We start from the raw sequence: 23,898 nt of genomic DNA, 5'->3' as shown, positions 1-23,898 counted from the left end.
TCTATACGAAGTGCTTTTTTCCCTGGAGAACCCGCAGTACAAGAGTTAATGGAATAATAGAATAATTTATTTTGGAAGGAATTTCTTCAGGTCATCTGGTCTAGCTTTCCAAGATGAAATATAACATGAGAGGCAAATGGATGAAGGGGATGGTATAATCAATATAAATGCAAAAAGTGTGCAACTCTCATCCATGTACAAATAGGTCCAGTCACTGCCAGTGGGTGCAGTCTGTGTATTAAAAAGTAGTGGTGAGTTTTAACAAGTCCTTTGAGAGACAGCTTGATCATTAGGTGCACTGAGAAATGAGTGGCACTGAGGGGGGGGGGGGGGGAAAAGTAGGCCTGTTTCTGCTTTTCATTGTAGAAAAAAAGAATAGTCACCATTTTATAACATCTAATTTACATTCTACTGAAGGGTTCCCATGCTTGATTTTAAAAGCAATATACTGCCTATAGGTGCTAGAATGAAATACACAGTTCTGTCAAGTAATGACATTTACTGGGAAAAAATAATCATAATAATGGCTTTGGATAATTGAAACTACATTTCATGTAAACACAGTACCCTAGACAAATATCTTCTGTGCAGTTTTACTACAGCATGTGTATTTGTCCTTTCCCTTGAGAGCTGTTGCCCATAATCTCTACTGAGGCACCTCTCAGGCTCTTGTAGGAGGGTGTTACTGGATTTTAATATTTGGTCTGAGAGTAGGAGATTGGCTTTAGATCAGGTGGCCTTAATCTGAGGAGGGGAACACATTTCAAAAGTAGTAATTGTAAAGTAAAGCTTCCTCTGTGCGAAAGAATCTTGAATCTGTCCTGATTGGTTTTCAGCAGGAACTTGATTTCATGAGAATCTCCTTTCCTAAGGATCAAAACCTCTTTTTCCTGATGGTGCAAAGTCCAAGGCCTGATAACTGAGATGTTGCTAAATAGCTGGTGTGGTCACTTGCTTCCAGAAGTCTTTTTGAAGAGGATGAACACTGCAAAATGATTACCTGTGGTCTTAAGGACTCGTTGTTTAGTCCCAGATCAACTAATGTAAGTTCAATATGCATCTTGGTTTTTATGGGTCCCTTTCCATAAAAACCCCTGCATTCCACACCTCCATTTTCCTATTTATTTTTTAGTGCCTTTTACAGTACAAAAAAAGGCATTTTGTTTTTTTCATGGAAGGAAAACACTTCTTTTTGACATATTGCCTTTCAATCCACATCTGATGTCTTTTTTGAGTTTAAAATTCTACCATTAGAGCTACAGATCATTCGTCATTGTCATTGCTGGAACTGAAGGTGTCTAATTGTAGTGCTTTTAGTATGATGAAGACTGACTACCCCCTCCCATGCTACCTCACTGCAGTTTTCTACAAAGACACCTGTGGAGTTATTGTCAGGGCTTGCTGAAACAGCTGACTAAGTGCTGAGAAGCTGAATATTTTCTGTGTTTGACATTTGGTTCCGACATAAAGAAAAACTAAAGACGAGGTTACACGGCAACCTGACTAGCAAATCTGATTAAACTGAAGGTGTATCTGTGATAACACTAGAGGTTTCCAGGAAAAGGTGATTTCCCAAACTTTACAGTCCAGTCAGAGCAATGGCTCCTGAGTCCTAAGGCAGCAGCTCGAATGTGCAGGCAGTGCACAGGCTGAATCAGTTGTGCTGAAGCTGGATCAGTGGTAGCAGTCCCAGCCTGGGAATCTTTCCTTAGGGATGCATCAGTCTCCCTGTGCATATGGAAGCTGTTACATGTGTTGGAACTCTGAGCCTGTGTGGCTGTAGCCATGGCAGTGTGGGTGGTTTTCCTTTTTTTTTGAGGATGTTTCAGTTTTGCTTAGCAATAATATTTTCAGTTTAGCAAATACTCTTTGCTGAAAGGTTCAAGTTAAATTCCAAACAAAATTGCTGTATCATAATGAAATCCCCTGTGGTTTCTCCTGGCATGGAACTACTTGTGCAACTGGCAAATACTTTCTTCTGGGCAGAAGGTCGTTTTTTGGTAATGGGTGCATGACACATAATTTTCAAGTTAATGCAGTTTTCTGCTTGCAGCAATTAAAGGCACAATATTTGGCATCATTCCTGCTAAAAAATATACCTTAGAAGATTGCTTTTTAATGACTTTTTTTTTCTATAATCAAACATGTATTTGGATCATAAATGAAACAAAATGATAACTTTATAACATACCTTTGGAAACTATACTCAGACACAAACTTCTGGCTTCTCCCTGTCAAACACAAAGTGCCAGGCAAGAATTTCTGTTACATGAGGGAAATACATACAAGGAAATCACAGAATTCTTGCAGATGTTTAAAAGGGAACTGGAAGGTCTCTGCTGTTTCAGAGCCTTATGTGTGTCAGATGTTGTACTTTATGTTGTGTGAAATGTTGTCCCCTAACGTGGAGATAACCATCAGTATCACACAATATGAAAACTTATTAATCATTCATGTATCTTGTATTGACTGTTTCTAAATGGGATCTTAATATATTATCCAGAAGATACAGGCAGAAGAATTCTGAAGAAGGCTGTAATTTATGGTGAGAATTCCTATTTTTTTCTGTGTGGGTTTTCAGGTTGCTGTGAGCTCTCCCTGCACCGGGCACAGCTGAATGACCCTCCATCAGTTTCCTGAGAAGTAACACCTTTGTTTTCCATTCTTTTTGCCACTTCTCTCTAAAACTGTCAGTAATTTTTTTTCCAGTGGAAAGCAGGAAAGTGTCTGTGTCTCATTGCTAGGTGAGGTGGATTGGTAGATGAGTTGCTTATTATGTGTCAAGTGGGACAAGTCCACACACCGTCTTCCTTGGCAACAAACCTGGAGTAGGAGCCTCCAGCTCCCAGGATGGGGGACTACAGATAGCTCAGGCTGAGAAGAACAGGAAATAATTGCTTTGTGAGAGTATCTGTACTGCATGGTGTGGGACATGAGGGGCTTCCAGGTTGGTCTGCCCAAGGTGTTTGGGTGGGAGAGCACTTCCTTGGAATGGTTATTAAAAGCTGGGACTGTCTAGCTGGATTTAACGCAGAGTTTCTATTTTAGCTTGCTCTGTTTTACTGTTCAGCTCTGTAGCAGGATGTAAGTGAGGAATGCTGGCTGTCTGTATTCCAGTTCTCAATCTGTTTGGGATTTAGCTGTTTGGGGAATGATGTTATTGAAACAGAAAGTTTTCCTCTTTCGGTGCCTTGTGTTACTCTCATTGTTTTTGGAACTAATGGAGGACGCCGTTTATCCACCTGGAGCTTTCTCTTCCAATTATATTTCTAAAAACGAGTTTTGCAAACATGTCAGACTTATTATATACACAGTAAAACTGTTCCCTCGAATTAGAACTCATGCTACTAAAATATGTGACTCCCTCATATACATTTCGTCTACCTGCCTTTTTTGTTTCACTTGGCAGATAGAAGGTGGCAAGAAAAGTCTTTAGGATAAATCTTCAGATTGGAGTAGTCAGGAGCAGCCTAAGGGAATTTAGGTGTCCAAATCCCTGTCCCAGCCAGAGGCTTTAAAACAGTATTTTTTATTCCTGCCTATCAGCTCATCAGCAATGATGGAACCAGATTAAGTCTTTCCATTCAGTCAGGTTTTGTGGGCTAATGTTTGCTAAGTGTTTGACACTGAGCCGCTGGCTTTTTTCTACAGAACCCGCTGTTACACCCCAGGGGTTTCTCAAGCCAAATGCTGGTCAGGCCCACCTTGGCTTCATTGTCAGGTCAACTAAGTCCAGCCCTATATGCTACTGTGTAAAGTATAATTTGCCAAAAATACTATTTTTCTTTTCTTTTTTTTAAGATTAATTTTTCCACTATTGATTTTTATTATAATGAGGAATTATAGTATATAAACAAAAACTGGTAGTGGTCACAATAAATTGATTTTCCTCTTGTTTATATCGCTGAGGATTGTGCCTGTAAAATTTTTTATTGACTACAGCATTGTGGATGTTTCATTAAAAACATTCATCATTGTATGCTGGTGTCTTTTATTATGTCATAAAACTGCAATGCTAGATAATGCCAGATTTTTCACCCTGCTCTGAGTATAAGGCTTAAATCCTACTTTCCTTTCAAAAAGGTAGATAGGTAGCTTTCTTACTGGCATGATTAGTGCTAAATGTTACCAACTTCAGCCATATTCCTCAGGGAAAGATGAAACAAAATTCAGTGAGATGGTTTTGAGGTGGAATTCTTCATTTTAGTCATAGTCTCTACCATCAGATAGGTAGCGTAAGACAGTAAGTCTGTTAACTGACTTAAAGAAAAAGAGCTGCCTGATTTAAATTTTATTGTTCAACAACGTTGTGTAATTAGATGGGAAAGCAGCAAAGTCCTTTTATTAGAGATGTCTTTGTAGACAGTAGCCATGAAAGCCGCAGTGGTTGATGCTAATTACCATATTTTGTTTAAACTTCCATCTAAATGAAAAGATCATTCAATTCCGAAGCTGCAGCCATACAAAAACCACAAGTGCAGTTGAATTGCTGCTGCCAAGCAGATGGGGCTTTGATCAGAAGAAGTTATATGCAGCTTTATTGTCTGGCTGCCAGGGTGGGGCTTGTATTGAACCACCTCACCCAGAAGAAGAGGAAGGGGAGAAATGAGTCTGATCTGAGCTCAGTTCATGGGAGAATGAATTTTCCCATTCTTAGATTATTTTTGCAGATGAAAATCCTTGAAAAGAACAGCAGTAAGATACTCGATATTGGGCTGCTGTAACGTGTCAGATGGTTTTGGTAGGAAGAGGTTGGTATGTTATTAGAGGAATAGAGAGTGTTGGGCACAGCTGATTGCATATTTTTCCAAGGTCAAGTCTCTGTAGAGCATATGACCCAAAACTTGCACTGCTGTACTTTTTCACTGATGTATTTCATATTGTGTGGGACAGACAAAGACTTAGCAGCTTCACATATCTGAGATGCTTCCTGCAAAGACAGTGTGAGAAACTGGTCTATTTACAAAGCCACAGGGAGAGTAGCAGTGGGATAAGTGAAAAGGAATGCAGGAGAAGGGACAGCAGTGTGCTAAAAGTTTAGTGATTTGGGGTTTTTTTTCCAGTTATGTATTATTCTTGGAATGTATCAGGGGATTTTTGATTATGGTAATTTACTGATACAAAAACTGATTTTTAACAATGAGTGCAGAAGGAAGGAGGTAAAAAATCAGTACAGATGATTATACTAAAGTATAAAAGTAGAAAGACCACTGTAGAACAGGACTATCCTGAGCAATACATAGCAAACTTATTTTCTATTTTTAAATAATGTTGATTGTTCTCAATCTTTTCTTCCAGTGAACTTAAAAGCCTAAAAGTAATAATTTATGATTGCTTCTGTGATCTTGTTGGTCAAAAGGGCTGGCTATGAACATGGTCTTATTTTGACCTGTACCATAACTATCTAAATTCAGCCATTGAAGTTTCTCAAGCACAGAAAGCCTTTCACATGCAAAGAGAGAAAGGAGGGGAGTGGGGGGTAGGGGAAAAGCCCAAATCAAACGCAGTAACTCTGGATTTCTTCACTGTTGCACTGTTGCACTACAACACTACAATACTTTAGCAGAACAGTGTCATTTCTGAGCAATTACAGTTGGGAATATTCTGAGGCCACTTTAGAAGTTCGGGGTTTTTACTGTTTTTCTGAGGTGATAGTCCTGTTTGTGCCCCTGTTAGTACATGCTGGTGCTCAGAGTGTTTGGGATTTGGCCATGCATATGAAGCTTCATAAGGGTTTACACCCAAATAACAGTGCATTGTCTTAAATTGGTCTAGATCTTGAAATTTGTGTGATTAGCACACTTGAAGTGCATTAGAGATAAAGCTGTAGACTTGTGGAGACTGACTTCCATTTTCACTTAGTTGATAGAAACACAAATCAAATCAAACCCCTTAAAACCTCCAAACCCAACAATTTTGATATATTTTGCCTTTTTTTTCTTATAGTCCTTTCTTTTTATTTTAGTTTCACTTCTTGTCACCTCTGAAATCATCTCCATGATGCTTTACATATAAGAGGATTTCAAAAGAAAATGTTATAACAATCCAGTCTTTGTGTCAGACTACCTTAAAAAAAAGCATGAGAAAGTATAAAGTCAAAGGCTAGTTCTTAGCACTTAGAAATTTTAATCATATTATATAAGCCAAGCTTTGTTTTAGAAGCACAGCAACACAGATGTCATTGTTCTAAGTAAGTTGAGTGTTCCTCCTAAAAGAAATAAATATGAAAACTATTTGTGTAGTAAAAAAAGAAACATAGATTTGTGTTAAATCAAGCAGATATTGGGTGCAAATTCCTAAGCTTGTTTCATAATTTTTAACCCTTCCCACTTTGTCTCCCAAATGAGACCATAATAGAGAATAAGTTTCAGTAGATTATGCAGTGGAGTGTTATCATGAACATTAGCAATCTGCTGTTCTAAGGGTGGTGAACATAGAGTTAAAGGAATTTAAAAGGATGTCCCACTGCCCTAAGTGATATGGTAATGAAGGAGACCCCCAAATCTCCAGACTTCTGTAGAGCTAACATGCTAAAATTACACAGTATTTTGTATTAATCTGATTTTCTGAAAGATCTTAGAGGAATTTGAAAGCTTCCAGGGCATAATATTTGGAAAGTCTGTTAAACTATAGGATAGATTCCCCCCCCCATGATGGTGAATAAGTAAAATCTTTTTGTAATATTTTTGGCAGCAATGTCACTCAAATAAAAAATAAAAGAAAACAAAGTGGGGTGGGGGGTGGGGAGAAGGCAGAAATCTTTCAAAACCTGCCTTCTGTAAGTTTTGGGTTTTCTCCAGGCACAGAAGCATCAGTGGTGGTGGTGGAGAGAGAAGGCATTGGTGCCAGGCAGAAACTTTGGGGGTTTTGGTTATTTTGGGTTTTTTCATGGTAATGGGGGAGTTCTGATTTCTCTCATCTGTAGAATTTGGTCTAACAAGAAGGTGTGGGTAAAAGCCTCATGTTTTGATCATATGCAGCTTGAATTCAGTGTTTTGCCAGCATAACTGAAAAGTCCTGCTGTCTTGCTCCTGAGAAACGTGTGGTGCAGTGCCTGGATAAACAGAGCTGGGTGTCTGGTGAACACTTGGGTTGGGCAGTAGGACACATTGGAATTGCTGGACACATTGGAATTGCTCCCAGAGATGAGCCTGTTGCTTCTCCCTCTGGCACAGCCTCGTGCCACTGAACTAACTGGTGCACACTGGGGTGTGTGCAGACAGTCATGGCTGTTGGCTCTTGAGGATTTCATCACAACGTTTCTTTCATCTGTAGAACAGTTTTATCAGCAAAATGTTCAGATAAGTCCTCAAACTGAATTTTCAGATTATGTATTACCGTATAAACGAAACACTTTTTCCTATTGAAATAGTCCTTGACATGCAGCTAGATGCAGTGCTGAACTTTTCAAAACTGAGACTGAAAATTTTTTAATGTTGAACTTGTGGTAAAGAATAATACACCTCCATATACTGTATTATTTAAAGACCTGTGCAGATGGCAAGTCCTTCCACTGATGTGGAGCAGGAAGCCAAGGGCTGACATTGCAATTTGTTATCTTGACAGTACAATGGGTGTTGCAGTCTAATTTGCAGTTTTAAGAATTAATGGTGAAGTGATAAGAGGTGATAAAGATCACAACCTGTGTGAAGTAACAAGGACCAGGACAGAGCTGTGTCATTTACTTTGATGTAAATAAGGTATTTATTCTGCGTTGCTCTGGTAGTTCACCTGAGGTGAAGCAAATGTAGAAAATCTGGAAAAGCATGTTTATGAACAGGAGTATTTACCATACCTGTCCATTTATCTGCTAGAGACCAATATATCTCTCTCTTGCCTGGTTTATATCTTTATATTTCGATATTTTTACAAGGATAAAATCAAAATTATTAGCTAGAGAGCACTATACTTATGTAGCTTGTTTTATTTTTGCTTTCTTTTTTGAAATTCAGGGTATTTCATGCATCATTATCATAATGACCTCTCAATTCACAGTTTTCTGTTCTTCTTAATGATTAATTAAAGAATATAAGGTGACAGCTCTGCGGCTGCTGTAGTGATAGTTTGAACATAAGAAATGCAGTTTTCTTTTAACCAGAAACAAACCAAATTCCTGGTCATGTGTAAGTAATCTAAAGCTGGCAGCAGTTCGGACGAGAACTTCCCAAATTGTTAAGGGTGGATTACAGCCATCTGGCATGTTTTCCTCAGTTATGCACTGTCATGTAATACAGTAGCTGGATGATTTTGCCATATTTTGGGGGGCTATGTAAGTACTTGAAAGCTTTCATGCAGTGACTTCAGTCTTTTTAGCTTCTCAGGAAATAGTTCTATTTTTGAGTGCTCGAGTTTAAGCAGTCTCTGTGAAAAGCATTAAGGATTACTAAAGCAAAAGGCTCTCTGGGTTATGGATTTTGTGTTCCTTAATTTCTGCAAAGCTGGTGGTGCATTTTTGGATGTTTTCTGATTTAGTTGGGGAAATGAGTGTTCCACGGGTTGAGGGTTAAATTACAGTGTATACATGCTTTCGTACAGAGCTTCAACCTTTAGGTTGCCAGCTGAGGCTCAGAGGATTCCCACAGAGGTCAAAGTAAGACATAGGTACCCCCAGCAGGTGATTGATAAAGTAACAATAATTATAACTCTAATTGCTCCCTAGAGGAGTATGCCCATATCCATATAGGAGGCACTCTACGCTCTGCCTTCCATGGGTGAGTGCTCAGTGAAAGGACAGGAAAACTGACTGTCCTGGTTTTGAACACACTCAGATATTGTGGGCTCTGGACTCTCAACCACACCTCTGCTGTTAGGCTTCCTCAGACTTTCAGAGCTTTTGATGATCTCATTTTATAAACATACTTGTTAACACCCCCGAATCACAACAATCTGGTGTGGAAAGGTTGCTCCATACAAGATTGTAATCTCCATGATGTGTTTTAATGTAGATTTTGTCTATTCAGTGGCTGTCGGTGTCCCCACGTGTAGTGAGTTGTGATTAGCTTCTGTTTTCTGCACAGCAGAATTTTCATCACATAATGAAACAATACTCGTGCAAACAAATGTTCCTCATATTCATGGCAAATCTGCCACTCGTTTCAAAGTGAGTCTACTTAACAAAACAGCCTGACAGTGACTAAGGAAATAGTTTTAAAAATACCTGTCCTGACACTTTGTAGTAGTTTTGTAAACTTTCACCAAAACATAAAAATTTGACACAGAAAGCTTGAGTTAGGTATCAGTAGAACTTTTAATCTGGATATATGGCTCTGTGATAGATGTGTGAAAATGCATGTTAATCTAATTTTTTAAAAATAAGAAATAAAACTTAAAATAACAGGTCCTAATCTAAGGTTTTCCTCCATTTTACTAAAACTATTTATTTTGGATTAGGTTCACTAGAACACTGAATAGTTTTACTAAATTGATCCTTTTTGCTCTGCTATAAGAAAATCTACCTGGTGAGGTGCTCAAAGAGGTGTAGGTAACTCATACATTGAGAATTACCGTCTTCTAAGAGAGAATCTGATTGTGCATTTAACCAATTTCAGGACAATTTCCTTATTTAGAGAGAACTTTACTTTTGCAGAAGAGGCCTGGAGGGACAGACTGCAAAGGAAACGTGGAGAGCTTCCTCCAGGTTGTTTTGTTAAGGAGTATTTTTCCCTTACAAGACTTCACAGGACTACTCTCCTCTGTTGGCTCAAGGTCAGCAGTGACTTTCCTGGCTTGCTTGAAGTGCAGCAGTAATGAGAACACGCTTCTGGAAATCTCTTTGTTGTCTGTTGCCCTTGGAACTAGTCCTTAAAAAGGGGTTTGTCCTTAAAAGTGTTGAGGAGCAACATTCAGCCTTAGCTAAATTGCTTTTCCTTAGATTCATAGATTGTGGGGTGGGAGAGAGCACATGTTCCTTAGACTTTCTGCAGGTTTCTGCCTCTGCCTCGTCCCTTGCTGACCTTGGGGAGGTTCCTGGCTGGAGCCAGCACTGCAGTGCTGCTGGCACAGGGAGTGGGCAGACAGGGAGATCCCAGCCTGAGACTCCTCAGTATGTCCCAACTGCAATTCCACTGGAGTTTTACATCAATTAAAACTCTGGGACATTGTCTTGAAGATTAGTTAATCCTGTCATTGTTTTTGTGCTGATTTGCTAATGCAATTAACAGGTATTAATTCCTGTGTTTTTTAAGAAAAGAACAATAATAGATTTCCATATCAGCTTGGTTTTTTCCAGTATCTTTCCTGAGCTATTCCTTTATGGCAAGATAGTACTAAATAGAGATATCTGCAGTTCTACTTGGTTTAAAAAGTAGAAATGGCTTAAGGGGCCCTAAAAATAAATTTGAATTGTAATCAGCTTCTTAACATATTTCAGGTACCTGTACCAAATATTGATTTTCTTTTTTTTCTTTTCTAATTTCCATATTCTCAAAGCAACACTACATCAATTTACAAGTTCAGTTGTCAGCAGCATGAATTAATGTTATCAATCAATCTATCTGCTTCCATAACGTGATTTTCTAGAGCCTGCATTTTGCTATGTTGCAGTGAAAAAAAGCTGATACCTTATTTGGCTAAGGGATGGTTTTTATTTATGTTTTTTTATTTATGTTTTGGCTACTTTTCCATTTCTTGTAGCTCAAATTGGTTATAAAGGGTCCTACAATTAATGGTTTTTATTTTTTTTTCCCATCAACTTTTCAAGCTACATGCCTCATGATCTCACTGTTACATAATTAATCAGATCTTTAATTTAGTTAACTTTTAATAGATAGATATGTTTAACATTAATTTTAGAAATTCATAAAGATACTATCTTGAACTGAGGAATCAAAAATTTTTCTGTAATTTTTTTGGTAAAAATCTGTAGATCTGAATTGGGCTTTTCCTTACTTGGAATTTCTGAGGGTGTTGTTTTTAGTTCTTAGGATGTTTATGTTTTTGTGGGAGTTGTTGTTTACTTTGTGGTTTTGTTTGTTTTGTTTTCAGGAGAAACACCAACACTTTTTTGTTTAGTAAACAAACCCTTTTCTGCAGTGAAAATCTGTAAATATATATAGCTGCACTACATTTAGAAATGCCGTAATTAAATGTATTTAATTAAATGTATAAAATTTATTTTAATGAAATTTTAAATGAAATTTAATTAAATTTTAATTTTTATTTAAATGTATCGAATTTATAAAATTAAATTTTAATTTTTCAACTATCTGGATCCACTTTCAGAAAAACAAACAACCAAACAAACAAAAAAAGAGAACGTTTAAGAGTTCCTTATTCCATTCACATTCGAGTGTAACTATCTAGCAGTCCAGAGAGAAACACATTCACATGTACCCATGTCTCAATAGCAAGGTTTCAAATGTTTCAAAAGCAAACAAGCAATTATTTAAATAATAAAACCAACACCTGCTTCTTAAAAGCCAAAAGCAAAGAAAATACAACGCCCCCTGCAAAAACCCGAAGCCAGACACACACTCTTGGGAAGACATGAGTCACTGCCTCGGGAGTTTGCTGACGTGAGAGACAGTTCCAAGCTCTCCAGCTGAACAATACACAGTCCTGCTCACAGAGTTCACTTTAAATAAATGTGCTTTGGCGAGTGCCTCTTTACTGAACGTGCTTTTTGTTGGTTTTAGTTTTTCTGCAGCATCCTCCTCCTTTCATCTTTTAGACTTTTGAATACATTTTTGAGAGTGTGACGTATTTTTTTTTAAAAAAAAAAGCTTTAGGCATCCTGTATGTGTGACTTTTTTTTTTTTTAAACCTAAGGAAATTGTAAAGGATCTTGTCAAAGTTGAGTTCTTTGTGTTGATCTAAAGAGCTTCAGTTAAAAGCTTTTTGAAGTGTGTGGCAACTGCAGCAGCAATTTATATGGATGGGAGATCAGCTATATAATAAATAACTAGGTGCATATATATAACTTCTGAAAGCCTGCTATCTTGTCTATTAAATAACTTTTTTTTTAATTAAAAAAAGCCTCTAATTAACCATGTGGTAATGTTGAGGTATGATTAAGGGAAGTTTCATTTGAACTAGAGTTCATTTATTTTCCAATGTGAACACAGTTTGACAACATACAATTTAACTCAATCCCTGAGCCGAGCTTTCTTCACGGCAGTAATATTATTACAGCTTAATGATAGAGCTGCTGACTTACAGTTCACCTACCATGCAATTACAGAGCTTCCAGAGTGGCCTGTTCTCCTCCCTGCCCCACTGGCAAACTCCTGTGGGTGATGCCCCAGATGGTGCTGACACTCCACAGTCATGGTTGCCTTCAGCATCCCATGGCAAAACATTTTAGGGAAGAGAGGTTTGTGTTCCCAAATGATTTCTGGAGGGAAGGATTGAGTACTCTACCTCTATAGTGTCAGGTTTTAACAGGGAATGCTGGAGTTCTAAAACTAACAGTGAAATCTCCCTCCACACCCTCCACCATCACCTCCTGTGACTGTGTCCTCAAGCTTTGCTTTGCTTTCTTCCCTCATAGAAGAAAAGTAGCGTTTTCTAGAGAAGTGAAAACAGCTGAAATGCATGCAGTTCAGCACTGTGAAATCTTAATACCATGCAACTACTATTTTAGATAGAAACCTGTTGATCTTTCAAAGAGCTCTTGGTCTCTCCAGTTTCGTGTACTGGCTCTTCCTGGTGTCACCAAGTGAGGTATGTGACAGCACTCCTTACCAACAAGCAGTTCTGCTGTTAAAATCTTTGGATCATGGCATCGAGGAAGAAATTAATTAGAACTGAATAGCTTGTAACCAGGAATGCTGTGTTGCAGGCTATGTGTTGATCCAAGTAACTGGAGGGAGGAAGGAAATTAGAGTTTACAAAGTCCTTATTTGAATTCCACTACAGAAAAACGTTAATTTTTCCACTCTCGCTCTCCACAGTTTCCATTAAATGTCCTCTCCTCTCCATGAATTCAAGGAAACTCAAGCTGTTAATTGGCTTGTAGGATGTTTTAATAGCATATCAGAGTTTGTCTCAAGCTAAATGAAGACTAAAATTTGGGAAGCAGACTCACCTTAGAAACAAAACGGACAGTAGCATTAACTACTAAGAAAAGTAGGTTGACATAATGAAAATTCTGCCTGGCTCTTAGCTACATCCATATGAACAGGACCATTTGATTGATGACTTAACGTGTAACTCCAAAGGTGAAAAAACAAAGCAGATCTCTGACTGCACACGCACTTCATTTTCATTTTTGAGGTTTGGAGCTCTGCTGTGATAGAGACACAAAAGAAATCCTGGTTCTCAAGGTTTGGGGGCCTTTACACTAAAATTGCACATAACAAAGGTGACTCTATATTAGTCCTGAATAGTTTTTCCTTCTTTCCATAAATAAATTAGCATAGTTTTGTTTCATTTCTTTTTCACATCTTTAAAGTTCCCTTGTGTCTTCTCTGTGCTGATATGGTAGTGACACATTTCTAAATTTGCTCATCTTGATCTCATTCAAAATTTACATGCTTCCTGAATAACAGCTCTCCTCACCTTACTCCATGATCCTTGTTCTTCCATGATCTGCTGTCCTTGTGCCATGGCTTAACCCCAGCTGGGGAATGAGCCCCACTCAGCCTCTTGCTCACTCTCCCCCAGTCAGAAGGAGGTAAATCAGAAGAGTAAAAGTGACAAAATTTGTAGACTGAGATAAATACAGTTTAACAGGAAAAGCAAAAGCCATACATGCAAGCAAAGCACAACAAGGAATTCATTCACCACTTCCCACGGGCAGGGAGGTGTTCAGTCATCCCCAGGACAGCAGGGCTCCTTGGGACAACAACACCATCACTCTGAATGTTCCCCCCTTCCTTCTTCCCTCCAGTTTTTTTGGGGTCACTGTCCTGGCTGTGTTCCCTCCCAATCTTTGTGCACCCCCAGCCCACTCGCTGGTGGGAGCACAAGTCCTGACTCTGTGTAATTACTGCTCAGCAGTAACAAAAACACCTCTGCATTCTCAACACTGTTTCCAGCACAAGTCCAAATCATAGCCCCATATCAGCTACTATGAAGAAAATTAACTCTATCCCAGCCAAAACCAGCACAACTTGTTGGAGCAGCTGTTAGTACAATACCACCTTTCCCCCCATCTGGCAGACAGATGGGCTAATCCACAAAGAGCTACTATTTGTTCATGGATCAATTTTCAGAGTCTAAAGTGACAACCTTCCCAAAGATGCTGAACGTGTCCATGCCTGGGCAACGTTCCACAAAACAAGAAAAGTCTTTCAAGACTTTTAAATATTCCTCTCTTTCTCAGAATAGGAAGAAAGACAGACCACAGTAATTTTTTTTAAAATTAGGAGGTTGTTTTGTGCACCCACTTATGCAAGTGCCTCTGCATTTTTTTATTTCATTATATGTTTTTAAGAGAGAGAATATTACAAAAGGAAAAAATACTTACTCTTCTCTCATAGATAGCAGCAACTGCAGTAGTTTAAGTATTTTACAATTTCAGCAAGAATTGTGCCATATCAGAAGACTGATTATGCTTGTTTGAATTGACCTATGATCTCTTCGATTTTTCAGTTTTCCTGCTGGCATTTCTGCTCTTAATTTAAATATCTGGGCTTTGTTGCCTGTTGAGTCACTATATCCTTGTTGTATAAATATGATGTAAAACATTTTTTTTTTTTTTTAATTTTAGAGAAGTACAATTTGGGCTACAAGCACCCTTAGTCTTTCAGAGTTTAGTTAGCAGTGGAATGTATGCTGTAGTATATCTGACATTGCATAAACTGCATATAAATCATCATAAGAAAAAGCTCTATTGGAGGGCTGCTTGTTACTTTATGGACCCTACCTTTAAATCAATTGTAACAGAATGAAATATAAGTGAATAAGGGTTTTCAGGTGTATATTTTGAGTGAGTTAAATAATGAGATTGTTTTCTTTGTTTCCTCAGACCTTGAGCTTCTCTTCCAAAAGAGAGTCAGTGGGATTCGTTCCCCTTGATGAACAATAAGCCAGAGCAGTATCTGGGCTGCAGTCCATGTTGTTTTCCTCCACAGAGATGGTATCTCTCTTGTGAGCCCTGTGCATCGTCCCAGGTAGGGCAGCCAATGCTTCACAGAGGATATTAACAGAGAGCCTGCAGATAACTGTAAGTTGCTGGAAAGTGGCCCTGTAGGGCCACACTTTCACTTCACAGCATAGGATGTCACAAGGGCTGTAAGAGGTTCTGAGGGAGGAGTGGAATTGCTCTCCTGGCCCACGCGCTTTGTGTGCTTTTCACCTTTGTTCACCATCTGTCCTTGCTGGAGCTGACGTCTGCCATCTGAGCGCTGCCTCCCTCATGCTTAATTCTCTGAATAGATGCTTATGGCACCCTCAAAAAAAAAAAAAAAAAAAGCCCTCAGCAAACCAAAGACAATTGTGTGTCTTTGTGAGGCACACACTCCCCTGTCCCCGTGGTGCTTTTGAGAGCACACCCTTCCGAACAGCCTTTTGTGTGCTCAGACCCCAGATGGCTGCCTGCAGTCACAGCCTTTAGCAGAAGAATCATATTCAAATTGTCTAATGGATAATAAACTGTACTGACTTTGCTTTTGATGTGAATGGATGTTTTCAAGTTGAAGAAACAAAAGATCTCCTGGGGAAAATTGCTGGAGATATGTATCATTGTAAATCTTGAAGGGGGGTGTGGGGTAAAGCTGAATAAATTACAACTACTTATTGGGTTTGCTGAGGAAACAAGCACTGCAGAAGTTGACATATCATAGAATTAGTAGAATATTTCTTAAATCCTATTTTCTAGATTATTGCAGCTAAGCAACTAATACAGACTTGGTTTTGTATGTTCTGAATTCACATGGGCCATATTTGATATCTAGAATTCTTAGCAGTGTAATTTTACTGAAACAAAATGCTTTCAAGAAGACTTTGCAGTTGCTAGAATATTCCCAGAAATTTCCAATGGCAATAACTGAAAACCTTTGAGGCTCTCTTCCCTCTCCTCTGCCCTTCAAATCAGGGAACAGAAAAATGTGATTAATCCTGAGAGTTTCAGATGGAGTTTCCTGAAGTTTCAGATGTTGGTAGTCAGTCTGAACAAAAAAAGAGTCCACACTGATATTAGTCAGACTTAAATGTTATCTTTGAGTAAGTATTACAGGGTTGGAAAACAAAGTTGTGGGGTTTTTTGTTTGGTTATTTCTTTTGTTTGGTTAGGTTTTAACATGATGAAAAAATGTGTCAATGTAAAATTTTTTTAGCTCTCTGAAGCGTGTTGTTAATACATGTTTTTCTAACATCTAAACAGTTTTTTAACCTTTTTAGAAGTAGTAATTTTCACCAGGCTTTTTAACATAGGAGGTAAGATTATGAAGTAGTAAAACTCTTAGGTGTATCTAACATTCCCTTAATATTTTATACATATATATATATATGAAAACCTATAAAATAAAGGATAAAACGATGGTGAATGTTTGGAATGTGCTGAGTAACAGCAGTAATGTATTTTTATTGGGAGGATGTGAATAAATCTGTCTTTGATACAGCTTCCAAAACTTTTGGAAAATGCAGAATTTCTCTTCCAGAAGTAAAGCAGAATGCAGGATAAATTCTGGCTTTTCAAAGAGAACGATCTTTTTTTGGACCTACCTCTTCCTTTGTCTGATAGTTACATTTTGGAATCTTATGTAAGTTACCCACCAAGCATTTTAGGAAAGCAGTTTTGAAACAAAAGCAGTCTTTTTCAGTTAAAACATTTCTGGGTGCTATGTATGAGAAATATATTATTATTACTGACATTTCCAGAAATACATAGTGGAGAAGTCTGGGTGACAGACCCACTCGTGTTAGCTCATGACAGGATTTGAAAGAACAGCTAATGTGCTGTGGTTTTACACACTCAAATTGCCTGTGGTCCGAACTATGAACCTCTTGGCTTTCCACAAGTAATTATTTTGGGATGTATTCGCATTAAAAGAAAAAGATAGGAGAATGCAGTCACTTCTTGCTAACTACAGAGTCAAACCTTTTCCCACGGGAGGCCACAAAGACCTATTCTCTCACAGTCCCAATGAACAAGTACCAATATTAGCAGAAACAGCAGTAACATCTAATCTGAATTTCCTTCACATGCGTTGCAGCTGAACCGACCAAATGATCTGGGGGTTTGGGTCAGACATGATTTAGTCTAAACCAAGCTGAGATGGTATTGATGCATCAAAGAGACTTAAGTGAGCTAATGAGGATCCACTTGCACCCCAAACTCATTGTGTCACTGTCCTTTTGCAAAACATTATGGACAGCATCAGCAGTCTTGTGTACTGACTTGGTTTGAGGTGTTCCTGTGACAGCCATCATCCCAGACTCTATATCCATCTCTTTCAACTGGAAAATTTGTGTTTGAAATTTACCTTCCTATAGTTGCATATGATTGTTGCAACATACTCCAGACAGTGCAGGGTAGTAATACCACTTGAAAATTAAAGCCACTGCTAAAGATGATTACAATCATTACTGGAGTTCAAAGTGGAGACCACAGACTCTCATGATGTCAACCAGCCACCAGTCAGGTTCTGATGGGGTTTGTGGCATTGTAATGACTAAAAGGCTCTAATATAGTTTTGAAGCAAGTTCTGAGAAAACTCCTGTATGTCCTGGACTGCAGCAGCCAGTAGAGGTACAGACCCTCTGGGCTTCCCAAACAGGAACTGCCTCCTCAGAGATCAGTCTCAGACAGAGGTTTCTGTGTTGCAATTTAACCACTGGAATTTGTCCTTTAGGTTGTGCAGAACCTTAAATAAGTAAGCAGAATGAGTTTTGGATTGTTTTTAGTACAGTAATAACTTTTGCCATTGTTTGTGAATTGAGTATGTTGCATCTTCTGAGATGTCCCTTCCTTGTTTGCTACTGGCACAGGCCAAAGAGTCATTACAGTGTTAAAGAAAAAACTCTTCCCTAAAAACCTTGGACTGTCTTGTTTCTCTGTTGGTGGAAACTTACAGTTGGTCTATGTCCCACTAAATTTTGCATGAGGGAATGACTTGAATACCAGCTCCACAGAGCAATCAGCTACTTTAGATAGTCCTTGAGACCATGAGCTCTGATGAAGATAACACTGAGGAAAAGGAAAGGGAAGCTGCTTTCTTCTTACCTGAGAGCATTGTGTTTGTGTAGTCTGATTTTTTTCCCCTTATCTGATGTGTTTGGGGAAGAGACTTGACTGTGTTATAGGACATGAAGCACACACTAAGCTTCGGAAATACATCTGAGGCTGTGAATAGCTCTGGTTTTGGATAGGTGGACTTTTGACATTTTAAAATAGGCTGCTTTTGCATTCTTAAGTATTTCTGAATGTCATCCTTGTTTCTCAAATGGGGTATGCAGGATCTTTATCCTCTGTTTGGAATCTTTGAACTAATGAAACATTTATGCAAGTGCTGACTTCCTAATCTCTGTGGGGTTTTGTCACTGTGGTTTTAGGGGGATGAACTCCAAGAAGGTAAATTCTAACCTCTGCCCAACGGCCTATGGAAGCACATCTCAGTCTCAGTAGCAAGTTGTCAGTTCATTAGGAGATGCACGTACTCTAGGTTCCTGGTTAATGGTTTTGGAAGGCTCCAAGGAGTGGTAAAGTCCAAATTCATGGCTTCTGGTGTATGGCCAGGTCAGAATGAAAAGTTTTAAAAGGCATGTGCTTCTGTGTTTCTCTGGATACTTTCATACAAATGTCCAGCATTCATGGAAGCAGAGATTTAGGACTGGAATACTCTTAAGGTTTAAACATCTTGAGTGGGAATTTTGTGGACTTTGGACAACTATAGCTAAGGTCACATATTTTCCTGTGGATATTTAAAATATCCAAACTATGTAAAATATCCAAATATCTAAAACAAAGATTTTCATCATAATTCTCAGTGTTGGCTCCCCTGTAGGCATGATGACTTTAGTATTGCTGTACCTAAGAGGTCTGTTAGAAATAATATGGGTCCCTTAGGCACGATAAATGGAAAATATGATACAATGGAGCATAGTTCTTTACAATAGATAAACCTCAGTTGAATATTTGTGCTGTCTTACGGACTTGAAGGTGGGCTTTGTCCATACTGTCCATTCAGCTGATAACCTTTTCTTTGTGGCCTTGCTCAACTCTCCCCTCTACCTTTACCTGGAACTTGCACAAAAAGATTTAGTTGATCTAAATCAACTTTCTTTTTCCTCATCTTTTTTTCTCAGCTGCACTTACTGTTTCATGGACAGCAGTGAACAGCTTTTACTCTCAACTGTCTGCCCAGCAATTCCAAGGTGATTGGAGAGGCAGAAGATTTCTCACCTGCCCCTCACCACCTAACCATGGTGTTTCCCAGTCAAGTACAATGTATATTATTCTTAAGATTTCCTTTCGGACTGTGATTTTTATTTTGTGAGGTAATTTCAAACCAGTGGAAGACTTCAGAGAATCTGAGTAATGCACAATGCTTATGATACAGCCTGGGTTCTGCCACCTGTGATGTGCAGTTCCAGAAACTACCAAATGGTCCATTTTGTTGGTTTTGCGTTACAGAGTTTATCTTTAAAGGTTCATAATGTTACACAAACATGCACCTCTTCCTCTCCTCCCCAGGTCTTGTGTGAGATCAGCTCAAAAGAACTGGCTGTATCTGTACCATGCTCAAAGTCTGTTTCAAAATTGTGTTAATATTTTAAAATGTGATTGTTTCCTACTCTTTTATGTTCTCATCTATATACAAATAGCATGTTGTCGCCCTCATTAATCAAAATGACACTTTCTACACCCTCAAGTGTTTTCACATTTGCACATGAAGTGTGTTCCCAAAATTCTGTGCTCCCTGATTGATCTCCGCTTTGTGCACTTTTCAGACCTATGTGTCTAAAGCTGGCTGAAAAGATACAAAGGTTGACTTCCAATGTGATTTCTTTAATCTTCTTTTGTAGAATTAGTATTACAAACCATGTAGAAGGTCTTTCCAAGTTTGCTTTTTGCATCAAGCTTGGCACAGGCACGAAGGACCACATCCCATCTTACGCTGGGAAACACACTGCTTGCTGCCAAAAGAAGTGTTAGGAGACTCTGCTGTTTTGGGAAAGTGTGTAAGAGAAATAAGGCTGTTAAAAACCGAGGAAAAGAAAGCAAAACATTCTCCAAGGCACAGACTTGGCCCACTGACTCTGTTCAGACATTGCTCATTCTAGGGCTCCTCTCCCCAGGGAGTGCCATGGAACAGATATTAGCTGCTGCTCACATGCAAGAAGAGGATTTAAATTCAGTAACTTGTCTGCTAGCAAGAGCACAGACGACTACTCATGTCAAGACTTCCATGTATGTGTATATATAAACCAGACAAAGACTGCCTGAGGGAATGGGAAGCAGTAGAAAGCCTTTTCTAGGCTAAAGAACTGTTGAGCATATAGAAAACTCCCATTCATCCTTTGTTTTCTATCTACTGTACATCCCAAATGGCTGTGTATGCAGGGCCTGGAGAGGAACTGGAGTTTAGTGCTCTCTTCTAAAATATATTATAAGGTTTCAGGAGTGTCTGACCCCCGGAGGCACCTCTAGGTCTCCACAGAAGGGGCGCTGCCATTATCTGACACTTTGTGCCTACATGGCATGTGTGAAACACACAGCCGGTTTTACTGCAGCTCGTACTGAGGATTTCTTGACTGAAGACTCTCAAAGAATTTGCAGAATTTCCTCTCTATTTTTTTATGGTCTAAGCACGGGTATTTCTCTTGTCTGGCTCAGTTCTTTGCTAAAAGTCTGTCTGCAGACTTTAGTAAAAGAAATAAAAATAATGTAGAAATAGGTATCACCGTGAAAGCGCAGGGGAGGAAAACTTTGCCCTCTCCATGTCCAGAAGCATAATGCATAGGTAGAAGAGAATTTGAGGAAAACTACTTACTAATGTAAGTTCTTCACCTCTCTAAGTTTTTATTGTCTTGTCCTGGAAGAGACAGTTATTTTATGTCAGCTTTATGGACTGGTCTAAGGTCTCTAAGAGTGGATAATCTAGTTTTTGGGGTAGGAATTTTGTAATGTGACGAGTAGCGGCATCTGACATTTCTTGCCTTGAGCATGGACCCAAGTGCTGTACGTGTGAGAGGGAAAACACAACATCTGTATGAACCTAGGCTGGTGTTCCCAAAGGGAGAGGGGGAGGTTGGTTTAGGGCCAGAGCTTATTAGGGTTAGAAACCCCTGATTTTTAGGTTGTTATTTACTGATATTAATGAGCAGTGATGGAAGTGTTCACTTTTTGACTGTTCTGTAACCTGCACCGGTTTGACAGGACTTGCCTTGCTGTAGCCTTGTAGAAGACTTGAAGCTCATCTAGAAGCGTGGGGTTGGTTTTGGCATTGAAAAGTGTAATTAGAGTTTCACCTGCATGTACGTGGCTTACAAAGACCAGTAATGCAATCCTCTCCTCTCCCCCTGCAAGCCCCCAAGAACGTGTGTGCTTAGTTCTCATGTCAGTGCCCGATGCGCGGCACTAAGCCCGTGTGCCATCCCTGCCCGGCTCCCGCTCGGCTCTCCCTCGCAGACTATGAGACGCCAGCAGGGACTCGCTAGAAGGACTTCGGGCATTTCATTTGCCCGTCGCTTCCCCGGCAGAGCGGCACGCTGGAAGCCGCTGCTGTGCCTTCCTGGAGGTGCGAAGCCGCCGCTCGGTCCGCCCCGGCACGGTGCGGCGGTTGCGGCAGGATGGTGCGGGCAGGGGTGCGGGCAGTGAAGGCGGATGAGCGCGCTGCTAAGAAAGTTTGCCGGTGTCCGAGGGCGAGTTTCACCGCGCGAGCAGCGCGGGGGCAGCGCGGGGGCTGCGGGGCGCCCGTCCCGGCCGCGCTGCGGGAGCGGGCGGGCGCTGTCGGGCTGCGCTCCGCGGTGCCGGAGCTGCCGGAGCTGCCGCCGGCGTCCGCGAGGGCCGGGCCGGACCGGGCGGGGGCGAAGGGGCGTCGCCATCTGCTGTTAATTCCCCGGTCATTGGATTAGTAACCCGCGGTGATGAGATCAGCGGGATCGGCTTTCGCGAGGGGGCTCGCGCTCGCCGCGCTGCCCAGCTGCGCCGGCTCTAACATGAGAAGGCGGCGGGCGGCCCAGGGGGAGCAGCGCGCTAACAAAGCCCGGAGTCCGCCGCAGCACGCCGCCCCCGGCTCCGGGCGGGCTCCGGGCGGCCCGGCGGAGCCGAGCGCAGCCCAGCGAAGCCCCAGCGAGCCCCCAGCCCCCCGGCGGCCCGCCCGCGGCGCCTCGCCTCGCCTCCGCTCCCTCCCCGGAGGGCTCGTCCGGCGCCCGCGGGAAGGCGGCGCTGGATCAGCCTCTCCCGGGCGCGGGGCACACGCGCTCCGGCGGGCGGGGAGACGGGGGGCTCCCGAGTTTGTTTACTTGGGATCCGCGCCTCTTTTCCCCGGGATTCCCTTTTCTGCCGGCGTAGCGGATCGGCGGCGGTGCTGTGCCGGGGGTTTATGGTAAGTTTGCGGTGGGTGAATTCTTCAGTTCGTGGGAATTCTGTGTTTTGTTGGACCGTGTGTGGAGACGCGTTTGTGGTTTGTTTTTTTTAAAAAAAAGCATTGCTGGTTTTCAAGCTGGTGTGTAGAGAAATACACTTGTGCACCGTTTTCTGGTTTATAACGAAATGGTTTACAGTAGAAATTAGTTTCCTGAGCTACATATTAGAATTCTTTCTAGATGTTGAATGACTAGAGATTTACGTTTCTTGTGAGCTGAATTAATCTAACTTCGCGCTGGCGAAAGCAAAACCTCTTGCCTAACGATTGCCACAAGCTAATGTTTTACAGTGGTTACTTGATGCTTTTTCAGGCAGTAAAAATCAGACCTCAGTTCAACTTAGACGGATCTGAAATACTAAATTGTCCTCTCTGTACGAGTAAGAGGCAAGCTGAACCTTTGTCAAGACAAGCCTGAATTTGTATGCGAGACTTGTGTTTCAACAAAGGGAGGTATTGACTGAATTTGCCCTCATGTTAGTTGTGAGAACTCGGAGCCAGGCGGTGGGGTTTGCTGTCTCTGGTGGGAAGCTGTTCCTGCAGAACCACCAAGGGCAGGGGAGCTGAACGCCGTGCCCTCGCAGCCTCATTCATTCCTGGAGAGGCTTCGGCGTTGATGTGGCAGCGTCCGTGCTGGCAGCGGATCATATTTATTTCTTTGTGCCCAGGACTTAGAGTGTAGACTGCTACAGGGTGGGAAATGTCCTATATAGAGAGATGGCCAGCTACCACTTCAGCCGCTGGTTTGATGTAGACTACAGCCCTTCGGTGTTTAAGTCATACCTGCTATTTTCACAGTCCTCTGTTTGCCTTCCGGTGACAGAAGCAATCCCTGATAAGGTATCTCCATGTTGCAAAAGAGCTTATCAGGAGAAAAAATAGCCCCATAGAGTTACTCTTGATGCTTATGGCTGAAACTGGCCTGTCTCGTGCAGGGTATCTCGAAGGATGCTACATTTTTAATGTTGTTTCTGTAACTAAAGGAGCCCGTCAGGGACGTGAATATCAAATTGCTGTGAGATTATTTGGTGCTGCTGACAGAGAAATGCCAGATACCCTATGTTCTCTTAACAACAAGCGGAAGTTTTATAACTGGCCTTAGTCATGTAAGTCTGGTTTCCTTGGTAGCTAATGTGCCTCAGTGTCTTGCTGCTGACTCTGGATGTCCTTGGATGACCGTCCTGTGCCTCAGTGTCCCTGCCAGGGCTGAAGGGAGGCCCGGTACTTCTCTGCATCACAAGGATGATAAAACTTCACAGTTCTGTGCCTTGCTGAGGCCCTCATGTGGGTGTTGCTCTGGAAGTACATACTGGTGCTGGTAGGCTCGGAGAGCCCTGTGTTCACACCCATGCCATCCTGCCAGTGTGTTTGTCTTTGCAAATGTCTCTGCAGCCAGATTTGAAACACCGGGTTTCCTGCTCAACAG

The 23,898-nt window shown here is 40.8% G+C and overlaps 1 protein-coding gene across 1 annotated transcript in view; it reads left to right on the top strand.

The window, feature by feature from the left end:
* Positions 1–9,596: 9,596 nt before the first annotated feature.
* Positions 9,597–23,898, top strand: part of SPSB4 (splA/ryanodine receptor domain and SOCS box containing 4) — a 96,756-nt gene continuing 82,454 nt past the window's right edge. The window contains exons 1-2 of the mRNA XM_008931213.3: positions 9,597–9,705; positions 14,909–15,053. The gene's annotated coding sequence lies outside the window, so the exon portion shown is untranslated. The remainder of the gene's footprint in view (positions 9,706–14,908; positions 15,054–23,898) is intronic.

This window comes from Manacus vitellinus, unplaced genomic scaffold, assembly GCF_001715985.3.
Source record: "Manacus vitellinus isolate BGI_N305 unplaced genomic scaffold, ASM171598v3 scaffold_49_pilon, whole genome shotgun sequence".
NCBI lineage: Eukaryota > Metazoa > Chordata > Aves > Passeriformes > Pipridae > Manacus > Manacus vitellinus.
The sequence above is the reverse complement of the archived record's forward strand: the minus strand, read 5'-3'. Positions and strand labels throughout refer to the sequence as shown.